The sequence below is a fragment of the Tamandua tetradactyla genome, chromosome 15 (genome assembly GCF_023851605.1).
Source record: "Tamandua tetradactyla isolate mTamTet1 chromosome 15, mTamTet1.pri, whole genome shotgun sequence".
Taxonomy (NCBI): Eukaryota; Metazoa; Chordata; class Mammalia; order Pilosa; family Myrmecophagidae; genus Tamandua; species Tamandua tetradactyla.
In genome coordinates, this window is record NC_135341.1 from 81,823,350 (window position 1) to 81,846,147 (window position 22,798).

Genomic DNA, 22,798 nt, shown 5'->3' on the forward strand with positions numbered 1-22,798 from the left:
AAAAGTATTTGAGACTGCTTTTGACATGGCGGGCATGTTAGTCAGGGTTCTCTAAAGAAACAGAACCAACAGGAGACATCTGTAAATATAAAATGTATAAAGTTATCTCACACAACTATGGGAATGGAAGAGTACAACTCCGCAGGGCAGGCTGTGAAGCTGGCAGCTCCAATGAAGGGTCTGGACGGACTCCACAGGAGAGACTCACTGACTAAAAAAGCAGTGAAAAAGGTCTCTCTCCTTCCTTAAAAGCCTTCAACTAATTGGATTACCTCATTGGTGGGAGACACACCTTAGTTGATTACAGGTGTAATCAGCCACAGATGCAATCAACTGACTGATGATTTAATCAGCCAGCCACGAAATATCCTTACAGCAATAGTCAGGCCGGTGATTGCCTGACCAGACAAGTGAGCATAATCATTTGGCCAAGTTGACACCAGAACCCAACCACCACAGGAGAAGTACTTTAGTGCTTTCATCCAGAGTCCCTGAATATTCTAGGCTCTATAGCATATGACAAGTCAATTATATAAAATTGAAGTGTCAGAAGTTATTGTTTCTAGAACTCTATCAGCTATTCTTCACAAGAGGAAATTTCTGAGACCACGTTATTGCCTGGAGTGTCTCTTGTCCCTCTTTTTCTTGCATTTTTTTCCTCTGTCCCTTACTCCAACTGTTAATCCCCTCTCCACCCCATCTCCTATAATCTTAAAATGCAAAGCAATTTAGCTTTTTCTTACGTTGACTCTTTAATTCTAGATAATGCTGGAAGAGTAGAGGCTGCTAATCTTTCTGCCCCAAAGAAACTCATCAATGATTCTAAACAAATAAAACTTAACTTCAAAATAAATCACCCAACTTCCCTGAAGTGAATTATTCTATTCCTATACCATCAGTGATTGTTTTAATTCATCTCACCTGTTCCTACCCCTATAGTTATATGAGTGGCAAAAAAAAGTTGCCAAAAGAGGGACAAGAGGGACACTCCAGCCAATAACATGGTCTCAGAAAGAAGTTGCTTACTGCAATCCTTTGACTTAAACACAAAATAAAAAGTGAAACATCAGTCACCATATATCACAGCCAATGATTACGGGCATTTATTTTGCTGAGGGAAAGAGACTCAGAAGTCCATTACATTAACTCTAGGCCTCTAAACAGGCCAACAGGGTAGTCAATCCTTTAGTCAAAAATGGATAGACCTGGAATAGAAAGGAGATGGTAACAGGGATGGAAAGGCATGAAAATGTTCTCTTCATTTGACCCTCCTCAAGCCTTTCTGTAACATTCTTCTCTTCACTTCCAATTCCTTGTTTCTGAGTTTCCCACATATGGTGGTTTGTAGTTATATATTCCAGAAAAACATGTTCTTAATCTTAATCCATTCTTGTGAGTGTGAAACTATTGTAAATAGGAACTTTTTTTGAGGTTCCTTCAGTTAAATGTGGGCCAACTGAATCAGGATTGGTCTTAATTCTACTACTGAAGACATAAAGAGAAGGCCACAGAGAGAGAAGTCACTGGGAGCTGCCAGAAACTGGAAGTCAACAGAAGATGGAAGAGAAAACAGAAGATGCTACCATGAGCCTTGCCAAGTGACAGAAGAGCCAAGGAACCCCAGAGATTCATGGCCAGCCAGAAGATGCAACCCCACGAGGAGCCCAGCCTTCTAGCCACTGAAACTGGGAGCCAATAAATTCCTGCAGTTAAGCCAACCCATTTTATGGCATTTGTTGTAGTAGCTGGAAAACAAAAACACCACCTAATTTTTAACCTCCAGCCATGGCCACTTCGGGAATGCACACCAGTTATTTTTACCTTTCTGTGTGCACAGCTTGATGTCTTCCTTCCTCTACATCTCCTTTTCCCAATTTGCAATCCTTCTCTTGAATCTCCTTTCCCTCTTTTCTTACCCCTGCTCTGGCCTTTAGAACAATATCTTCCCTTTTCTAAGCCCTCCCCCCGCTTTCCCTCCGCTGTTCTCCTTTATGCCTCCTGCTCCCTATAGTATTTGTTTTCCAAAAGGCCGCTTTGTTGCTTTGAAAAGTAAGAGTGGTACTTAACTGTGATACATTTGCATGAAGGGAAGAGCAGAAAAACTAAAGAAAAAGAATCCTTTTCATCAACTTTTCACATTCTTCAAAGAGCCAGGATATTCCCTCACAGACAAAATCCTTACTGAGATTCAAGGTAAACAAAACCTTGCTTTATAAAAAAATATCTTACCCCCCCCCCCCCGGTTACATTTTGTTCCTAGTACAACAATAAGGTTCTGTGGAGTGTTTTGCTGTAAGTGCTCAGTATTTTAATTACATTATGGGTTAAATAAGCTTTGTGGGTTCCAACAACATTTTTAAGAACTTTCTACAAAAGAGTTTTTTGCTTGTTTTTAAGTTCCAAACTGAGTTACAAAACACTCTTTTTAAAAAAGAAATTTTTATTGAAAAATCTTCACACACATACGGCTCATACATGGTGTACAATCACTCACAATATCTTCATGTAGTAAATGCTTCACCATGATCATTTTTAGAACATTTGCGGCACTCCGGAAAAAGAAAGAACTCATACACCCCATAACCATTACTCCTCCTTCTCACTGACCACTACTGCTTCAAACTACTCAATTTTTTTTACCCTTATCCCTCCATTATTTATTTATTTATTTTTCTTCATTTTTTGTTTTTACTCATCTGTCCATACTCTAGATAAAAGGAGCATCAGACATAAGGTTTTCACAATCACACAGTCACACTGTAAACATTATATCATTATACAATCGTCTTCAAGAATCAAGTCTAATGAAACACAGTTCAACAGTTTCAGGTACTTCCCTCCAGCCACTCCAATACATTATAAACTAAAAAGGATGCTATATAATGCATAAGAATAACCCCCAGGAAAACCTATCAACTCTGTTTGAAATCTCTAAGACAATGAAACTTTATTTTGTCTCATTTCTCTCTTTCCCCTTTTGGTCAAGAAGGCATTCACAGTCCTATAATGCTGAGTCCAGTTCATCCCAGGAGTTCTGGCATATGCTGTTGGGGAGGTTTATATCCTTGGAAGTCATATCCCACATAGAGGGGGAGGGCAGTGAGTTCACCTGCTGAGTTGGCTTAGAGAGGCCCATCTGAACAACAAAAGAGGTTCTCTTGGGGTGACTGTTAGGCATAATTATAAGTAGGCTTAGCTTCTCCTTTGCAGGAATAAGTTTCATAGGGGCAAACCCCAAGATCAAGGCCTCATCCTGTTGAATTGGTAGTCCCCACTGCTTGTGAGAATATCAGGAATTCCCCAGATGGGGAAGTTGACTATTTCCTCTTTTCTCCCAGTGCCCCAAGGAGAATTTGCAAGTACTTTTTTATTCTCTGCATAAAATATAACAGGGCATCACATTAACCTGTACAAACTAAAAGGATCTCACACCCTATTCAAGATTCCATATAATTATGGTGTTCAAATAAACCAACCATAAAAGTTAAATTAGATAATGCACTACCTAAAATATAAATTTTGCACCAAATAAACATCCCTTCCTTTGGTCACACACAGGAGTTGAAGTTTTAAAATATGGACCATATCATCCTTTATCCTGTAATCTGATTTATCTATGTCCTATCCAGATCAGCTTCATTCATATCTCTAGTAGAAGCCTGGTCACCTTTTCAGCTTTTTTTAACAGTTGCTGTATGGGGTACTGCTGACTTTCATAGCTTCAGTCCTCTAACACAGAATCTCAGGTCTTACATACATACCCAAAGTTTCAGGGAATGACCAGGTCATACACAAATATCTCAGTATCTCAGAATTTAGAAATAACAGACAAAACACTCTTTTGAGAACAACTAATTGTAACCTGGGTCATCCTTGCTTTAAGACTAGATTCTCCAGAAATAGTCTGAGATGAGAATTCATGCTAAAGTGGTTTATTAAGTTATGTTTGAAAACCAGTAAGGGAGTGAGGAAGGAGGACCAGGAAGGGAAAGAGGCCAAGCGAGATTGTCACTCGTCAGTCATCGGGTAAGGGTTACTCCCAAGTTAATTAAAAATCCCTAGTCAGCAGGAACAGTGGGTGCCTGAAAGCAACCCTCTAACAAAGAGGTGCTAGTCTGAGCTGTCGGGAATGAAAGCATCCCAGAAACCAGTATTCAGGAAAATGGTAAAGGGATTTGAGGGGATGTTAGTGGAGCACCAATATGGTACCATCCTACACTGTCCATTATTGTTATTCCATGTTTCATAAATGCTTACTTCATCTTCTCAGCCAAATCTCAAGTTTCCTAAAGGTAGCAACTGCCCTAGCTTACTGAATGAATGAATGAATGAATGATTTTGGCTTCAGAGATTCAATCTTTGTGAAAAATAAAATTATCTCTTTGGCCTCCAATGGGTTCTTCAATTTTTAAGTTTCTCTTCTGTTTTCCCTCCTTTCCTCCTTACCTTTTTGTAGATAATAAAATAACAGTTAACATTTATGGAGTGCTTAATTTAATTTTATTTACAGGGTGTTTGATATGGTCCAGGTATTTTAGTTAATCCTCATAACAGCACTTTAAGGTTAGTAGTATTGTCCCCTATTTTTAACTAGGGATTCAATAGGTTAAATAACAAGCTAATAAGTGAACGTAGATCTATCCTTTTCCTCCTTTTCCCTTCAATCCCTTCCGCTTTTCATCCCTATTCTTTTCTACACACAAACACACACACACAGAGTGATTTTAATATCCATTCGTTTTAAAGGGAGTCACTTGCAGATATTAAGTCTCAGTGAGTTTTTCAAGGAGGAAGTAAGCTGCCTTGGTTAAAATAACACTGTGCAGTAGAACAGAAAATAAGATGTCATGGCAAACTAAGCATCTTCATTTTTACAATATATGAAGGGGCGTCTACGTGTGGACTGAAGCAGGCCAGTAGCTACCGGAGCCTACAGCGGGAGCCCGAGGTGTCAGTGACTCTCCGTCACTGTTCCCCTGAGCCCCAGGGAGGCCCAAAGCATGGGGCCGGAAGCCGGGCTTCCTCACTCTGCTCTTTCTCCAGGCCCCTCTCTACGCTCCAGTCAACTTCTATCTATGTCCAGAAAGTGAAGATGTTTAGTTTGCCATGACATCTTATTTTCTGTTTCACTGCACAATGCTATTTTCACCAGGGCAACCAAGCTCTCCGATAAACTTTGAGAACATTTGAGCCAGCTTGACAGTAAAAAGACTCAGTGCACTCTGAGTTTAAATATTTATTTATTTCACTTTATTCCATGTTTAGTATAACTGAGTAACTACCTCAATTAAAAAAAAAAAAGGTGGGGCGGGAAACCAATGATGTGGTTTGTATAAGAAAGCAGGCCTGATTATTGCAGACCGTATCCCAGTGCCGATATTCCTTTCAAAGAAGATATTCTAAGCACAGATTAAGCGTGATGGGCAGCTGATATTTCATCCCAGTTTCCACATTATGGCTCTGAATAGGAACCAGCAAGGGTGAACCTCTTCAGATAGTCAGAAGGCACATGCTGCTAAGAAACCACATTTACCAGGCGATGTAGAAGCAGCAGAAAAAGATCTCAGTAGAGTCTCAGTCCCGAGAACAAAGTGGCCTAAGGACAAAGACATCAAAAATCTGTAACTGGCCTTCTTTCTTAGACTACAGGAGCTAGAAATGTGTCCAGGGGCATGCCAAGAATCAAGGCAAACCAACTTTGCCATTCAATATCTGTTTTCTCATATCCCGCGTGGGTGGCCCCCCCTCTGTGTCTCTTACCTTCCTTCCCACTTTCCGTCCAGTTTTCAGAGAGCTTCTTTTTCACTTAGGGGAGAGACTGAATCTGAATTCTGTTTTATCTCTGTCTACTGCAGTATGGGGACTGGAAAATATAGAATCATGAAACCTTAGAATTGCAAAGGACTTGAGAAGTCATCAACTTTTCTTGTTGAATACATATAATGATGAAACCTCACTACCTAATATTTTAGGCTAAGAAATTGTTGGCCAGCATCTTCCTCTGTGGAGTTTCTAGCTGTGTGATTTTATTTGAATTTTGTCTTAAAGATGTTTTCTTATAGTTTTGTCCATTTAATACCTGCGGTACCATCTATTAATATTTCCAACATGACCATTTTTTCCTGAAGTTTTCAGCACTTCCATGTTAGAACTGAATCCAGACCAAAAGTTCTTGTTGCTTCTTTATCTTCAGAGGTGAAAGCATTAAGATAATTAAGAATTTATCAATCCATATTTCCAATATGAACAGACTTCCACTATGAATGAGATTTCTAGTAGCTGTACAGAGTTGAAGTCTCCATATATTCATTCATTCATTTGTTAAAAAAATAGCTACTCAGCACATGCTATAGATCAGGCCCTGTACTACACTGAGACCTCAAAAATGAATGTTGCCAGTTCCCTTTCTCAATAGAACATACAGTTGCATCAAATTCTAATAGAAGACATAATGGGGCTATGCATAGGTAAGAGGCAGCAGAGGGGCAAGTGGTTAACTCTTGAGGGAAGGGAAGGAAGAGCACAGACAAGTAATGTACTAATCATCCCTGATGATTAATCCAAGTACAGAGGAATAAGAATTTTCCAGTGTGCCAGACGAGTAAGCATGGCTCAGGAGTATGTGGTGGAAAACGAAGCAGGGCTAGATTATATAGACTCTTAGGATCTCTCCCCAGAGCTTAGATTTTAATCCCTTGGCAACAGAGAGCCACAATAAGGGTTTGAAGCAAGGGGGTGATTTGTTCAGATTTGTATCATCACCAGTTCTCGTGACTTTAAACATTTCGCTCTTCCTCTATCAGCTTAGGCTGGGGCTTAGTCCTACAATAATATTGCTTCCATTTCTCTCTTTTTCTGTTGTGAGGCTAAATGTGTTCATGGAAGAAAGAAATTATATAAAATCTCAAGCTCTTATTTTTTATGTTGTTGTTAAACTGAAATAGAATAATTCAATTAAGAATATCTAAACGCAATCATAGTGTTGTGGCCTGCATTTTCACATAAGAGTATTATTGGAGACCTTTCCATGCCAATTCTTAAAAACCTTCCTCTATTTGTCAGTTGCATAGCATCCACACCACAGCTATACCACAGTTAATTTAACCATGTCTTTAGATAAATATTTAGTTTGTTTTGCAGTATTTTTCAATTTAAAATCATGAAACAATTAATTTTACAATTTGTCTTTATCTTGCCAATGAATAAACTAAGGCTTAGACACTTCAAGCCAGTCATCCAAGTCACACAGATAGGATCTTGTAAAACGGGTCTGAAATGTAGGTCTGACTTTTCCAAGACCATAATCTTTGGTTTTGCACAATACTACCTCCAATATGTAAATATCTTTGGCTGTGGTTTTATAGTTTTCATCATATTTAGAAAAATTTTCAGCCATTATTTCTTCAGATATTTTCCTGCATCCCCCATCTTTATTTCTGGGATTCCAATTATACATATATTAGACCACTTGATGTTGCCCCACAGTGCAGTGCTGTGTTTTGTTTTGCTTTGTTTTAATTTTTGCTCAGTCTTTTCTTTCTCTGTTTTTCATTTTGGATAGTTTTTATTGCAGTCTTCAAGTCTACTAATCATTTGCACTGCATTTTTATTCTGCTAATATTACTAGTGTATTTTTTCATTCCAGACTTCACATTTTTTATCTCTTAAAGTTCAAGTTGGGTCTTTGGAAAACATTTCATGTCTCTTCTTATACTCACATTTTCTTCCACCTTTTAGAACAGAGACAATTTATAATTGCTGTTTTAATGTCTTTGTCTACTAATTGCATCATCTGATTCATTTAGGAAAAATTCATTCTGAAAAAAAATCTGATTTCATTGTTTTCTATTGATCGAACTTTCTCCTTATTATGGATTATAGTTCTTCCTTCTTTACATATTTGATAATATTTTATTGGATGTCAAACATTGTGGTTTTTATGCTGTTGGGTGTAAGGCTTTTATATTCCTTGGCATATTTTTGGTCTTTATTTTGGAATGCAGTTAAATTACTTGGAAATCATTTAATCTATCCAAGGCTTGCATTTAAGCTCCCTTCGGTGGGCCCAGTAGACTCTCAATTTGGGGATAATCTGACTGCACTATTTAGACAATACACTTCAGAGAATACTACTCAATGTGTAGTGTGTTAGGAGGTTTCTCCAATGTGGCTGCTAAGAGCAAACTACTCTCTACCCTGTTGCAAACTCCAGAGTTCGTTATACCAGCTTCTTTCCAGCAGGTCTTTCCCTGGCCTTAGAGCTTCTTTATACACATGCTCTGGTCAGTACTCTGTTGAATACTCAAGAGGAATCCTCTGCAGATCTCAGAGCTCTCTTTTTGTGCAGCTCTCTCTCTTCTCTGGTGCTCTACCCCACAAATTTTAGCAATTTTGACCTTCCTGAACGCTGAACTCTGTCTCTTCGGCTCAGGAAAACCACTGGACTCTCTTCGCATTTCCCTTTCCTGCGCTAGAAAATCCAAGCAGTAAGGTGGGGCAATTGTAAGGTTTATCTCATTTGCTTCGCTTCTCTCAGGGATCATGGCCCAAACTGGGGAGAAGGGGGCATTTTACAAAATATCTCACCAGTACTCTTTAAGGCCATCAAGGTTATTGAAAACAAGAAAAATCTGAACAACTGTCAGGAGGCATGGCAACTAACAGTAATATGATTTCCTAGATGGTATCAGGAGACAGAAAAGGGCATTAAGGTTAAACCTAAGGAAACCTGAACAAAGTATGGACTTGAGTTAATAACAATGAATCATTATTACTTTATTAGATGTGATAAATGTATCATACTCATGTAAGATGTTAACAATGGGGGAATTGGGTTCAGTGTATACAGGACCCCTCTGTACTAACTTTGCAACTTTCTGTTAACCTAAAACCATTCTAAAATTAACATTTTATTTTAAAAAGCAATAATAAAGCTGATTAAGCATAGTTTTTATTTTTATTATCACTATGCTCCTGTAATCCTAAGCAATGTGAATGATAAAATACTCCCCAATTTCCCTCCACTCCTGACATCACCGCCCCCAACCTTGGTATGCCATTGATAACTCTAATCAATGCTAGTAAAGCAGTGGAAACAACTTTAGGTTCCTATTGTCAATCACATTTAGGCCCAAATATTCTTGATTCTCCAACAGGTCTCATTACTTCATCCCCACCACAGCTCCTATCTGCCAGTGCCAGCAACCAACTGGGACATCAATGAACACTTAATTCCTTAATGCAGGTTCCCTAAATGTCCTTGATGATAACAGTCACATGGGGCTCTTATACAGAGCTGTGGTTCTCAGCCCTGGCTGCACAGCAGACTCACCTGGGGAGCTTGCACAATCCAGCCCCCAATGATGCACCAAGTGCATCAATCTCTGAGGGTGGGACCCAGGTATCAGGACTTCTCTAGGCATCCTGGGTGAGTCCAGTGTGCAGCTGGGGTTTAGAACCATTGACACTGGGCTTCTCAAGCCCTTCCCTTGGAGATTCTGATTCAGGCAGTGCGGGATGGGACCTGGGAATTTGTCTTTTTAATAAGGACCTCAGGTGTTATTATTATTTTTTTTCATTCAGAGAGGAAAGCTATAAACCTATTAATTACCTCTGAGTGACTCTATTTATAGTACCAGGCTTTCATTCATGATGAAGAGTCCATGCAGGTCTTTTGAAAAGAAAAGTCATAGACTTTGAACTTGCTATATTACAGTAAAACTTAAGAGCATCTAATTTCATCTTCCTGAGCACAATAATGACAAAAGTACCTACACACATTTCCAGACGATCCCTCACAGAGAAAGTTCTGCCCTGGTTGAGAACCCCGTGGCTGATGCTTAGAGTTCAGCTACAAAATCTCTACCAAGCAGACACCTACTTTTGGGGACAGCAAGTTCACTATTTCTGTAGGCAGGCCACTAAACATTTGGATAGCTCTGGATAACAGAAAACAAGATCGAATATTTTTTTTCATTTTAGGAAATGGGAGGAATTCTGGTCTATATCCAGCCTTCCAGCACCTCTGTCATTCTCTTATTGCCTCTAAGATGGGGTAAAGGGTTTGGCACTTCCTTCCCTAAGTTCTCCGGATGCCTGCGCTATACACATGTAGGACAGGACACCTGCCTTCCCTTAGAGTAACTCACAGACCTCCGACTTCTTCCAGGCCTCAGGGCTCTGGGCAGTTTGGGGCTGCCCTTTCCTTGCAGAGAAGATGGAGCACAACAGGAGATGGAGAGATTCTACTTTCTTTGCTGCCTCTAATTCTCATTTTCACCCCATAATGGGCTTATAATCCATCTAAGGGTATCAGGAGGCACACCTTCAGTTTGAAACAAACAAGATAAGAAATTACTTTGGGGTCTTACTCTCACATAGGTCCTTAATCCCTAAATGGAATCTTAATCTAATTTTTGGTAATCCAAAACTTTATTTTCCTGTTTATTCCTTTCAATTTCTTGCTTCAATTTTTTTTTTTTTTTTTTTTTGCTCAACTGAGTTCCTGAAAATGAGCACTTTGCAAATCAATAATTATTTTGGTGAACTTGAATATAATTCTCATAGAAATTATTAGGTTATTTGTTTTGTCTTGTTTGGGATGGTACTGAGAAGCATAAACACACACATTTTGTTTTAGGTTTTCAGATTATTTTACTGGTTTGCCTAACTATAGCACTACATACCTGAGAAATTTTTGTAACAGATAAGTGGGTAAACATAAAATACTCAAACAAAACAGCAAGTCACTGTACACGAGGTGGGCAAATGACAATGCAGCCAAGAATTAAAATGAAAGAAAGGCTTTTATGGGAATGAGGGAAACTGTTTCAGGTGACACTGGGAATGGAAATTGTTCTGAGTCCCAGTTGTCTACTAATAGCTCTGGGCAGAAGGCATTTCAGGGACACACAGGCAGGTGCGGAAATGGAAGAGAGTGATGGTCCCACGGTTTGTAGAATTTTGGCAACAACAATAAATAGCATAAGAAAATGCAGAAGGATTGAGTATTCCTGCAATCGCATCAGCCCTCAGGTTGGGCACTGATCATGACCAGACACAATGCAGGATGCACTGCAAGGCAGTAGCTAAGTCAAAACCAAGACAACTGAGAACAAGAAGCTCCAAGTCTGTCAGAGAGAGAAAGACAGAGCCTGTTTCCTCAATAGGGAAGGTGGGGTGGGTAACCCTGGAACACCAGTAATGAGACTTTATCGTGCTCTGCCGATGTGAGTGTGGGCAGACTCAGGTTGACTCTTTAGAAAACTGGATCTCGTTCATTCCATGCTGCACTTTCCAGCCTTCTTGGACTTTTTGTAAGAATTCTTGCATTGTAAGGTTGCTGAAAAGAAGCACCTGACAGGGGTGAGAGATGGCAATTGACTCTTGCCCTATATTCTGGAGTCCCGAATTCAAAATTTGAATATGGAATCTCTTTTACATAAACAAAGCAAACAAGGCTAGTTCTTTTTTAAGTGTACAGCTTTATACAGAACCTAGAGGACCATGTTTCAACAGCCAAAACCCTTCCGCAAGGGCCAACCTTTACTTCCTCCCCCCTCTCACCCCTGTCCCCTCATCTTCTTCTCCTACATCTACTTCTCAGTCATGAACTGCATTTAAATCCTTAAATGCAGCCACTGGGCTGGTCCGGGTGGGTACTGAATGTGAATTCCCTCTGGGCTAGGGGTTCACTGAGCTCAGTATGTGCAGACATGGTCTCTGCTCTAACAGAATAAGGAGCAGAGAGCTCTGGGCTCAGCCGAGGGGTAATTACCTCAGTCAGAGGGGAGGATTCCAAGGTGGCTTCATAGAAGAGAAATTACATGTTCAGTCCAAAGCTGTTTGATTCAAACAGCAAAGCAGTTACCTGAGGTAACCCAATGCAAAGCGCTCCTGGAAAGCTACCTCCTACTTCTCAGATGTCAAAGAAGCCTATCAGATTTATCAAGCAGCAGGGATTAGCAGAGCCAGACATCCTTCAGTTCTGCTCCCTCTTTCTCTCTGTTTCTTTGTTTGCCTAAATAGTTGTTTTAGTTAGCGAGAAGAAAGAATGGGAGGTAATTAGTGTTTCTTGTAACGTCCCCTGTTTAGTTCTGTAATCCTCCTGTCAGGTTTATTTTCATGTTAAGCAAAGGAAGTCCCACTGGAATATTATAATCTCTTCTTAGTGTTGGCAGAAAGCGGTGATATTCAAATTAATAAAGAATTTTCGAGAAAACTAAAGCTTTTCCTGAGATGTGAGTTTAAAGAGCACCGTTCTTCAAAGCTTGAATAGCAGTCACAGGGTTTAAGGTGGGAGATAAGAACCTTTCTAAGAAGCTGGGAAGGAGCTGTAGGTTTGAATTACAGTGAAAGGTTACACCTCTTGCTGGCCTTCTGCACCCACAGTGCCTTTACCTTCCAGCCCCTTCTCCACGGCCTCTGCCTCAGCATGGGGCTGGCACTGCCCCCCGGACCACTGCAATAGCCTTCTGACCTCTCTCCCCCCAGCTCTGCCCTTTGCTTCCAGCTCTACTGAGGCCCTCCATTGCTTAAAAGCTCCCAAAGCTCTCAACCCAGCCCTCAACGACAAAGACCTAAACCAGCTTTTTCTCCGACCCCCCGTTTTTCCCCTCTCATGCATTTCTATTGCGCTTTCCCTAGTTCATCTCATATTTTTCTGTCCCCTTCTCCCTCGCCATTCTCTTTGCCCATCCCATCTCTGCAAGGACAAATCCGACCCGCTTTCACTGCAGGGGCTGCCTTCTTCAAGAAGTTTCTTCCAACTCTCCATCTGGAAGTGCACTCTCCCACCCCTTATATCCCACAGAACTCCATCTCCATGTGCCTCATAGCACTTAGCATTTTCACCTTGTATTATAGGTTCCTAATTCCCTAAGTGATACGTGAATATACTCTCCTTTTAGAAACTAAAACACTACCTATAAAGCTTAACACCCCTTCACCTCCATCCTCAATCCCCTCTTCACTCCCCAGAGGTACCACTCTTATGAATTGGGTGTGTTTCCTTCTAGGTCTTATATATGTAAGTGAAGTCATAGAAACATACATAGGACTGTGTGTGTGTATATACATATATGTGTATATTTTTATAAATATATTTGTAACTTGCCTTTTTAACTCAGCATTATAATTTTTGTGCTCTCTCCAGGTTGATACATATAGCTTGAGAGTGTGCTTTAGCCTGGCCTCTATTTATTGACATTCTGTTCCCTCTGCCGGGAATATTTTCTTTCCAGCCAGCCCAGCCAGTATTTTGCCTCCACTAAAAGTCTTTTCTGATCCCAAGCCTGGACTGAGTATCCCTGTCCTCCTCTGTCACTGTACCCCCCAGTTCACAGTACCTGAAATACTAACACTCCAATTCCTCCCCACTGTCAGGTCAAGTAGTGCCCCTTCTCTGAAAGCACTGGCGTCCCTCACCTAGGCCTGGTGGCTCAGCTTCTACCTGAAAACCTATCGGTCCTGATGGACTGACTCAGTTCAGAGCATCTGGAATATGACTGTCGGATGTCAGCTGCCCCCAACCTGTTGCAGAGAAGTGAGCTAAATAAACTCAGAGCCCCAGTTTCTCAGTCTAAGGGAGTTCTAGGCCTGGAAATGCCAGCAGTTCTCTCTGCTTCTGCTCCTTTCTCTTTGTTTCACAATATCCTCGGTCCAGATTAGCATATCAACCACTTCCTGGTTTCCATAAAAGTTTTCAGACCAAGTACTCTGGTGGTGCGAGTTTTGAGGAAAGAACAGGTGACAGAATTTATGGTCTTTAGCCATCTCTCTTAGCCTCCTCCTCATCTTCCCCCACCCCCCACCCCACCAGTTTCTCTAGGATAACCCCCACTGCTATGTTTCCAGAACCCAGCACAGTGCCTGGCCATGGCAGGTCCTACGATAAATATATGCTAGGTCCTATGTTAAATATATGCTAATTCAACATGATTACAAGTTTCTTGAAGTCAAGATTTGTAGCAAATTCAAAGGTCTTGCAAAGTGCTGCATCCATACGAGCTAAAGAAATATTAAATGAGTGACAACACAGCAGGTCAGTCAGGCCACCTCAGACAAAGAAGCACCCCCTGCAGAGAAAGAAATGGGCGGTGAACTAGAAAGTTCATTACCCTGTGGTCTAACCAGGCAAAAGAGGAATTACAGGTGGAGGAGACAGGAGCAAGAGCAGCTGTTGCACCTGCCCAGGGATGATGAACCAATGCTGCCAAAGGGCTATGCCTATTCTGTTTTCCAAATCAGCACGGGCACCAGCACCAGCACCTGATGACACTTGTCATTATCAGGAAGCTCTTTCTGAATGGAACCAGGATGTCAAGGCTAGTAGTACAACTAACAGAGATACCAACGAAGGGAGTGCCTGGCCAGGGGCTCTGGTGGCCTCTGTCCTGGGTCAGGGTATGGAGCCTCATGGTGTCTGTGAGGACCTCCTAAACCCTTCTCTCAGTATTGTCTTGGCCTTGGCCACCCCATCCTGCTCCAGGATCTCCAACACCCTACCCTGACTCTCCAGAAAACTTCTAAATCCTAGGGAAGCAAGCACCAGCTCTCAGTAGAGCTTTCTGGAAACAGTCAATGAGGTCTTCTGGAGCCTTCTTTTACCAGGATCCTTATGTATCTGGTCTGGGGGATTGTCCAGCCCCAGCCCTTCCCTTTCTTCATCCAGAGTGTTGTACCCCTGTTTTATACCTTCAGGGACTCCGCATTTCCCCCAAGATAAAGTTCTAACTCAAGGTTTCCCTGAGCCAGTTCCTGTCTCAAAGCTCCTTGGATAGGGCGGACCATGGTGGCTCAGCAGGTAAGAGTGCTTGTCTGCCATGCCCGAGGACCCGGGTTCGATTCCCAGTGCCTGCCCATGTTAAAAAAAAATGGCTCCTTGGATACACCATGTTCTCTCTTGCCCCAGAGCCTTGGTATATGTAATCCCTTCTTCCTGAAACACTCTGCCCCTACTCTTCATATGACTTCATGCATCTCTTCTCAGGTCTCAGCCTTCCTTGAACCACTGTCCCCCATCTAAGTGAGGGTTCTTGCTATATGATGCTCTACTCCCCTCCCCCTCCTCATCCCGATGTCCCCAGTGAGTGTTACTGCTAGTCTGATAGTGTGTCACAGATCTCTGAGAGCAGAGATTTTATCAGTCTGGATCACTTTAGCATCCTCTGTGCCTGGTACAGTGCCTGAAATGGAGTAGGGGCTCACTAAATAGTTAACGAAAAAATAAATGAAAGAGGGCCTTCTCTTGCCCCTGGCCCTTTCCAATAACGACCCAGGGTCCAGTTCTTCCTGAATTCTTTTGTTGGATAAAAATTTCTAGGGTTCTGATTTAGAGTCTTTTCCTTGAGGACTGCACTATGTTTTAAGAAAATGCCTATTCCCAGCTGCACAGTTTAGGTACATAAAATTTGCGTATTGCAATAAATACTTGGCCTCATGAATTTCTAGCCTGTTAAATAACAGAACTTAAAATGCTAGGTAAGCATGTAAAAGAAGATAGCATCATAAATACCAGAAAATTACACGTTGGTGATTTTTTTTTTCCCTTTGATCTTGTAACTTTTTCCCAGATGAAAGAGCAGTTGCTTCAGAGAGTGCCTTGGGTAGCGTTTTTGCCCGCATTGCTTGTTTCCGAGCAGTATGGGACAAAGAAGCAAGTGTCCAGTGGGGTGGAAACCAACTAGAGTGGCTGCCCAACTCACAAGTTCCCCTTCTCTAGGCATGTTCCCAACAAAGAAGTGGGCCATCAGGGCCACTTCTGTGCTTTATGAGAGGGATCGGTTGAATGATAGTGGCCAGGTGGTCTCTCTTCTGGCATTTGAAACTTGAACAGTTCCACACCCGGAGGCTGAAGTTTGGGAGTGGTGTTAACACCCCTTAACACAATGGTGGCCCTCAGAGAGACGGGCCGCAGGTACTGCTGCATCGGGCTCTTACCCTTCCAGAGATGCGAATTCATTCTTCCCTGGATCCTGTGAGCCACCCCAGGTTCCTCTCAACACATTATATCACCTGCGGCAATCCAGGGAAGGGATCCCTCCCTTAGGGAAGCGTATGGCAGCCTGCCGGACATTCATTAAAACACCCCTCGGCTAATCACGCTTGGTAACCAGCTCTCGCGAGACCCTGCTGAAACTACATGGTAACCAAATCTCGAGAGAGTCTGCTGAACCTTCTAAGCCACGCCGTTGGCCCTCCTTGCGGTCTTTGCGCAGCGGTGGTATTCCGACTGGGCACCGGTTGTGAAGGAGTTTCTTCTGTTTGTAAATTCCTAGTTAAAGCTCATGGGTAATTTTCTGCCTGGCAGGTTCTTTCGTCTTGGGGTTGTTCTGGGCTGGAATATCACCTTTTTGAATCAGTGAATATACCTATAAACTCATTTACCTAGTCCAGGCTAAAGTTAGGATTTTTGTTGCTCAAACACTTCCTCACTTTTTGAAGGGAGCTGAGTCCCTGCCTGACCCAGAGGTGCAAGGTGGAGTTCAGTTGGACTCTCCAGTGGCCCGATAAGTTTCTTGTCACCTGGGCAAGATCCGTAGGCAGTAGGTGCCTCAGCTACCTAGAACTTACTGTGAAGGCTTCTACTTCCAAAGACAGAACATCAGACTTGCCTTTCTGACAACTGTTTGGCTATAATGGTAGGAGATAGAATGAATGGAATTGCTATTTTGAATTTGCTAAACAACGTAAGAGAAAAAAGTCTCCAGTTGCCAGGAGAGACCTATCATGTCAATCATATGAACCCAAGGGGTGACTTAGACTTTAGGAAATTAAATACCTGAATGTTCTGAGAAAGACAGCCATGACTGTAGAGCCATACCTTGCAAGGAAAAATAGCTCCAGAGGCTTTATTAAAGGAAATTCTAACTGTAAAATCACAAATACCTCCAAAGAGAGGGGGAAAGAAAAGATATCTAGAAAAGCAGTAGGGTTTCAGAGGGAACTCCCTGATAAGCCTAGATTTTTAAAATGAGAGAATGTGGTCCCCAGCTTCAAAGACATCACAATCTGGTGAAGAAGATAAAACACTTAACCTGATAATTCAAGCCCAAAGGAGAAAGTGCTGAGAGCCTGGGAGAGGGACGAGCCACTGGCAGCTGGGAATGGCAGGCAAGAGCTGCCACTTCCAGCTGGGGAGGGTGGTGGGATAATGGTTTGTCGAGGTCACTGTTTCATGTAGACTTGTTCAGACTCTTCATCACATAATGAGAATAGGGAAGGTCCTTATGTACTTAATTCTCTCATGCTTTTGGACACATCGTAAATGTTTGTAAAAACTCTATAGGCTGAACAGCTGAACTATCACACACTTATAACATTGGAGATGCCTAGCACTGGTAGAGCCTTAAGTAATTACCATTTATTTATTGCCTACAAATTGCAAGGCAATTTAGAGACATTACCTCATTCCATCCTTACACTCTTTCTGTGGGGCAGTATACGGGGTTAGTGTGCCTCCAAATTCATGTCCACCTGGAACCTCAGAATATTACCTCATTTGGTAATAGGGTCTATAATGATGTCATTGGTTAAGATGATGTCATGCTGGTGGACCCTAAATCCAACATGACTAGTGTCCTTATAAAAAGAAGGAAAAGTGGACACAGAGACACCAACACAGAGGAAAGACAGCCATGAAGACAGAGGCGGAGATTATAGTTAAGTGGCCACAAGCCAAAGAAATCCTTTCTCAATGATCCTCCCTTAGAGGTTTCGGAAGCAGCATGACCCTACCAACATCTCGATTTCAGACTTCTGGCCTCCAGAACTGTGAGAGAATGCATTTCTATTGTTTGAAGGAAACTAATACAGGTAGGTTGTATTATTCCCATTTACAAATGAGCAGATTATCCATTGGGAAGGAGAAGGTGACCTAGCCAAGGTCAGTCTCTAGAAACGGACTAACTATATGGACTCAGGATTCAGAGCCAAACACTGAAGTCTCCCCATTCTACTCTCTGCCTCTTAGGGGATGTTACAGAATACTGGATCTAACTCCTCGTTTTACCAACAGCCAGAGAAACAAAGGGTCCCATACTGTCTGATTCAAAAGGCTCCTCAGTCCACAGGGTCCCAAAGGGAGAAGTCCGACAGTGGACCTGTGGCTACCTTCTCTTAAGAAAAGGGTTGTTGTTGAGATCTTGACTTGAAAGCGCCATCTATAGTTGATGAAACTGAGGCAAGCCTATCCTCCATCCAGATTGATCTAACTGGCTCTCAACCTACCTATCATAACTGATTTTTTTTCCCCACTGGATGGGTTGTTTCTACCACATTTGTCATTATTTTCACCAGTCATCTCTGACTGTAAGTTGTTTTTTATTAGACTTTGCAGGGCACAGCATAAGCACTCAGTATATTTTTTGTTGAATAGGATTCTTGCTGTTTTGAAAAGATTGATTAAAATGAAAGACACTTGTTTATTTAGTACTTTGAATTACTTTGTAAAGCTTCGTCAGAATGCTGTAAGACATGTACTGAGACCTCACTACAGCACCAGCTTAGAAGTACCTGAAATCTATTTCTTACTTAGAGTTTTACTATGGTCTTCTTCTAGCCTAGAGCTTTACTCAAAGGTTTTTCCAGTCAACTTGATATGAAATTCTTACATAAAAATGAAAATAAAATGATTGCAAAATCATTATGTTACTCCATCAACTGATGAATGGATAAACAAAATGTTGCATATCCATACAAGGAGATTATTCCGCCATAAAAGTCCACGTACTATATGGTTCCATTTATGTGAAATGTCCAGAATAGATAAATCTATAAAAGCAGATTAGTGGTTGGTTAGGGGTGGGGGCTGAAAGAGTTGGAAGGTGAATGGTTAAAGGGTACCAGGTTTCTTTTGGGGGAGATGAGAATGTTCAAAAATTGATTGTGCTCATGGTTACACAACTTTACGAAACATGCTAAACCCATTGAACTTTACACATTAAGTGAGTGAAGTGTGCAGTATATGAATTATATCTCAATAAAACTGTTACCAAAAAAAGAGTCTGTTAAATCTTCATCTTGTGTCACTACACGGTCGTGTGTTAGCTTCACCCCGGAGGCTGAGCCTTGGCGGGAAAAGCATGGCTTAGGCCTGTGAGGAGTGACAGTTTTCTGTCTTCACCTGGAGAGATGGGGCACCAGGTGGACGGCACCATTTCAGCTGTGCTGGGACCGTTAATGAAAGGCCACGTTGCCACTAACCACTCAGGAAGGATTGGAAAGGGCCCTGGTTAAGCCTGAACTTGAGATGAAAAATTGGGACATCAAATCTGCCATCCCCTGGCCTTGAAAACACCCAGTTAAAGTTAATCTCACTGTCGTGGCATCCCCTGTTGCTTCTTTCTTTATTAAAGAAGACTTGCTTTCATGTGGTATTAACGTAAAACGTGACCAACAAAGTAATTGCCACTTCCATGTTCAATATTCGTTTTTTTGTCCTAGACTACAAAAAGACAGCTGTTTCCCCTCACATCATAAATCTTGAGCTCGTTGTTGATGCATTGCTCCAGCTGTATTTGTGTGTGTGTGTGTGTGCATTTTTTTAGTGCAGCTCACATTTCAGGAATTCCGTCAACTTCCTGGGCGCACTGTGTTAGGGGGGGCCGCAGCCATCATCTCCAGGGGCTGCACGGAGACGCGCTGGACAACAGCTTTGGCGGCCAGGCCCGGGGAAGTGATGGGATTCAGGCACCACGAATAATAAAGCTTTGAAGCGCGCGCAGGGCGGCGCACGGAAGTGATGCATAATTCATCAGGCAAATTAATCAAGTCCTCCTTCCTCTGTCATTGCAATTAAGGCGAACGGGCAGAGTCGTCAGCGTCGCGGCCCTCCCCCTGCTGCAGCCCCGGACCCCACCACGGGGTGGGGGTGGGGGTGGGGAGGAGGAGCCCGGCTGTGCCCCCCCACTCCTGCGCCCCGGACTGCACGGGCCGCGCCCGCAGGGCACCTCGGAGCACCTGGGAGCGCCTGTCCGCCGGAGGCCCGGCCCGGGACGAGGCTTCCTCCGACGGCTGAGGCGTCGGGGCCGGACACGCAGGGGGTTGGTGTGCAGTGGAGCAGAGAGTGGGGACAATTAGTTTCCTTCATGCTTGGCCGAGCCCCAGCGCAGGGCGGGCAGGCTCGGTGGGGGCGCAGATCGGAGATAATGGATGCTTCATCTCCAACTGCCCCTCGCGCGTCCTGCCAGGCCCAGGGAGGAAGCCACAGTGCTGACCACCCCGAGGGCGCCAACGACACAGGGAGGAGAAAAACAAAAGCAATGGACAGGGTTGAAATGGGGTGTGTATTCCCTGGCAAAAGAAAGAAGAAGCTTTAAAAAAGGTTCCATTGAGGAGAGAAGATAAATCTGGTGACAAAACATATATTTCTCATACCAGCCAGAAAGGCACACACATGCTCACACACGTACTGTGTGTACCTCATATAGACAAGTTCGTTCTGACTCAAGGATGTGTCTGAGGAAAAAAATTCAATTGCTTAAAAAAAAAAAAAAAAACAAGCCTTGATTGCATGGCCTTCCGGCTGTGACGTGGATTACCGTGGATATGGATGAGGTGATGTTAATGCCAGGCACCAGGGGAAGAAGGAGACAAAGATATTCCAGCACAGAGGGAGGAAAGGAAGCTCCGCCATCAGTGGTGCTTTCAACTTTTTCTTCTATCTTGTCGATCCCCAAATTTAGTTTCTTAAAACAACATCCATGTCATTATATTTCACAGTGTTTGGGTCAGAAATTCAGCTCAGTTGGATGATTCGGTGTGATGTAGTAGAGCTGAGGTGTCTGGTGGGACTCAGCTGCATGTGGACCGTTCTGGAGGATCCAAGCTGGCTTACTCATTTATCTCACGCCCAGGAAGGGGACTGGAAGGCTGGGGCCTTTAAGTGACCCCTCCAGCGTGGTGGCTCAGGTCTCCAGAGAGATTCTTCCAGGTGATGAGAAGTGGATATCACCACTTCCTTAAGGCCTGGGTCTGGAAACCGGCATGGCATCACTTCCAACATTGGCCAAAGCAGTCATGAAGCCTTCAAGGGAAGGGGGCAGAGACCTCCCCTCTCAGTGGGAGGAGTGTCAAAGAACATGCAGTCTTCTTTAATCGGCCACACAGTCCTTCAAGGGGGAGCAGAAAGAGAAGAGTTTGGTTACAAATGAGGCATTTGGGAATGTGGAGGAAGAAAACAGAATCACCCCTACACTCACTGCCCAACAACCCAAGTCACAGGTTTCTAGAAGGGTAGGCTTGGGTAAAGCTCACAGGAGGTACAGATGTATAGGGGTAGAAAGAGGGGGTTTAAGTCAGTTCTCCAAATCCCCAACTTGAAAGGTTTTTACCCTTTTTTGAATTTACCTTAAATTCATGGTTGGCTTCCTCTAGTTTTGCACCTAAATGGTTGTCACTGTTCAATGGGTACAAGTTCAAAAGTATTTTTTTTTCTTCAGTGAAAGAATTGAACTCCATGACTTGAAGGCTGAAATGTAGATGTACCTTAAACTTCCTTGTATTTATGAGGAGCTGTGTACTGCATGAAGAATGTAAGTCTGTCCTGGGATTACTGTTTCTCCTTCTTCCCTTGTGTCCGATTCCTCTATCCTGACATAATTTATGGGAGGAAATTTCACTACAAAGTAGATTTTCTTTTGTGGCCCTGTTTTGCCCAGCCTGAAGATTTTCCTTCCACTTCGTGGGATGGTTTTCTCGCCTTTTCGCTGTTTTGCACTGAGGGAAGACTTAAATATGCCCTGGTTACAAGACTTGGCTTCAGGAGAACCTTAGGGGTTTCAGTTGTGGGAGGCTGGGCAGGGTCTCTGACGATACAGCCACAAGAAGACAGACTGATAGGAGTACTGGGAAATCCGTCCTTTAGTTACTGCCTTGCCTCTATCAAATGTTGATTCAACCTTCCATCAACAGGCATATGTAAAAGGATACATGTTAGGGAAATTTGTTATCCATGCAATTTCAATGAAAGCCAATTCTATTAACTTCCCCTGAAGCCCATGCATTATGGCTGGGCTTTCACGAGCAAGCCTTGAATAAACTTTTCAGTGATTTCACAACACTTCCATTGTGGGTGCTCCCTTTATGAAGCAGATGAACATTTTCTTGAGCAATTAGATGGGGTTGTGTAGAATAAAGAGTGAGGTTTGTCTGATCACAGAAACCTATCTGCTTAAGTGATTCATTTTCTTCCAACAAGGCAGCCCATAATAAGCTTTTCTTCTGGAGCCTTGTATTGCTTCCCATTTCAATTAATGACAATGACTGGAGAATAGGAAGAATGTCTTCTTCATGTCCTTGTGCCGCAAACAAGGCTGGCCAATGAAGGACAATGAGGGAGGGAAGGGATAAGCAGAGGGGGGAGCAGGGCAGCAGCTGCGAGAAAAACTGGCCTGCTTTCCCAGCATGACTCTGGTGGCACATGAATGGGTTCTGCAAGAGTCATGTGGAAGAGCTAAAATGGGGAAGACTTTCAACTTAAGTTTAGGTCTAGCAGGGAACCCATGGAAGTCTTACCCTTGGGCTGTGCTCCCTGGTATTTTGGGCAGACTCAACTGTCATACTTTCTACAGGGGGCACATCCACACTTGTTTATGTGTTTCTTGACATAGTTCAGCCATGTGCACGGTCAGAAAGTTTCTAACTTCTGCCACCAGGTATGTCAACTGACTATTCTTTTAGAGGCAGTGTGGAAATGAGAGAAACCCTGTATCACAAATTATTTATTCATTCGTTCATTCACTTATTGAATGAGCACTTCCTGTGCAAACACCTATTTACAGGTCTTCCAACTACTGTC

The 22,798-nt window shown here is 42.7% G+C and overlaps 1 long non-coding RNA gene across 1 annotated transcript; it reads right to left on the reverse strand.

Moving 5' to 3' along the window:
• Positions 1-2,905: 2,905 nt before the first annotated feature.
• Positions 2,906-16,098, reverse strand: LOC143657634 (uncharacterized). Its single transcript, XR_013162934.1, has 4 exons — positions 15,940-16,098; positions 10,153-10,324; positions 5,761-5,863; positions 2,906-5,596 (listed from the first exon to the last, which is right to left on the reverse strand). It is a non-coding gene; the product is annotated as an uncharacterized LOC143657634 (long non-coding RNA).
• Positions 16,099-22,798: the final 6,700 nt, after the last annotated feature.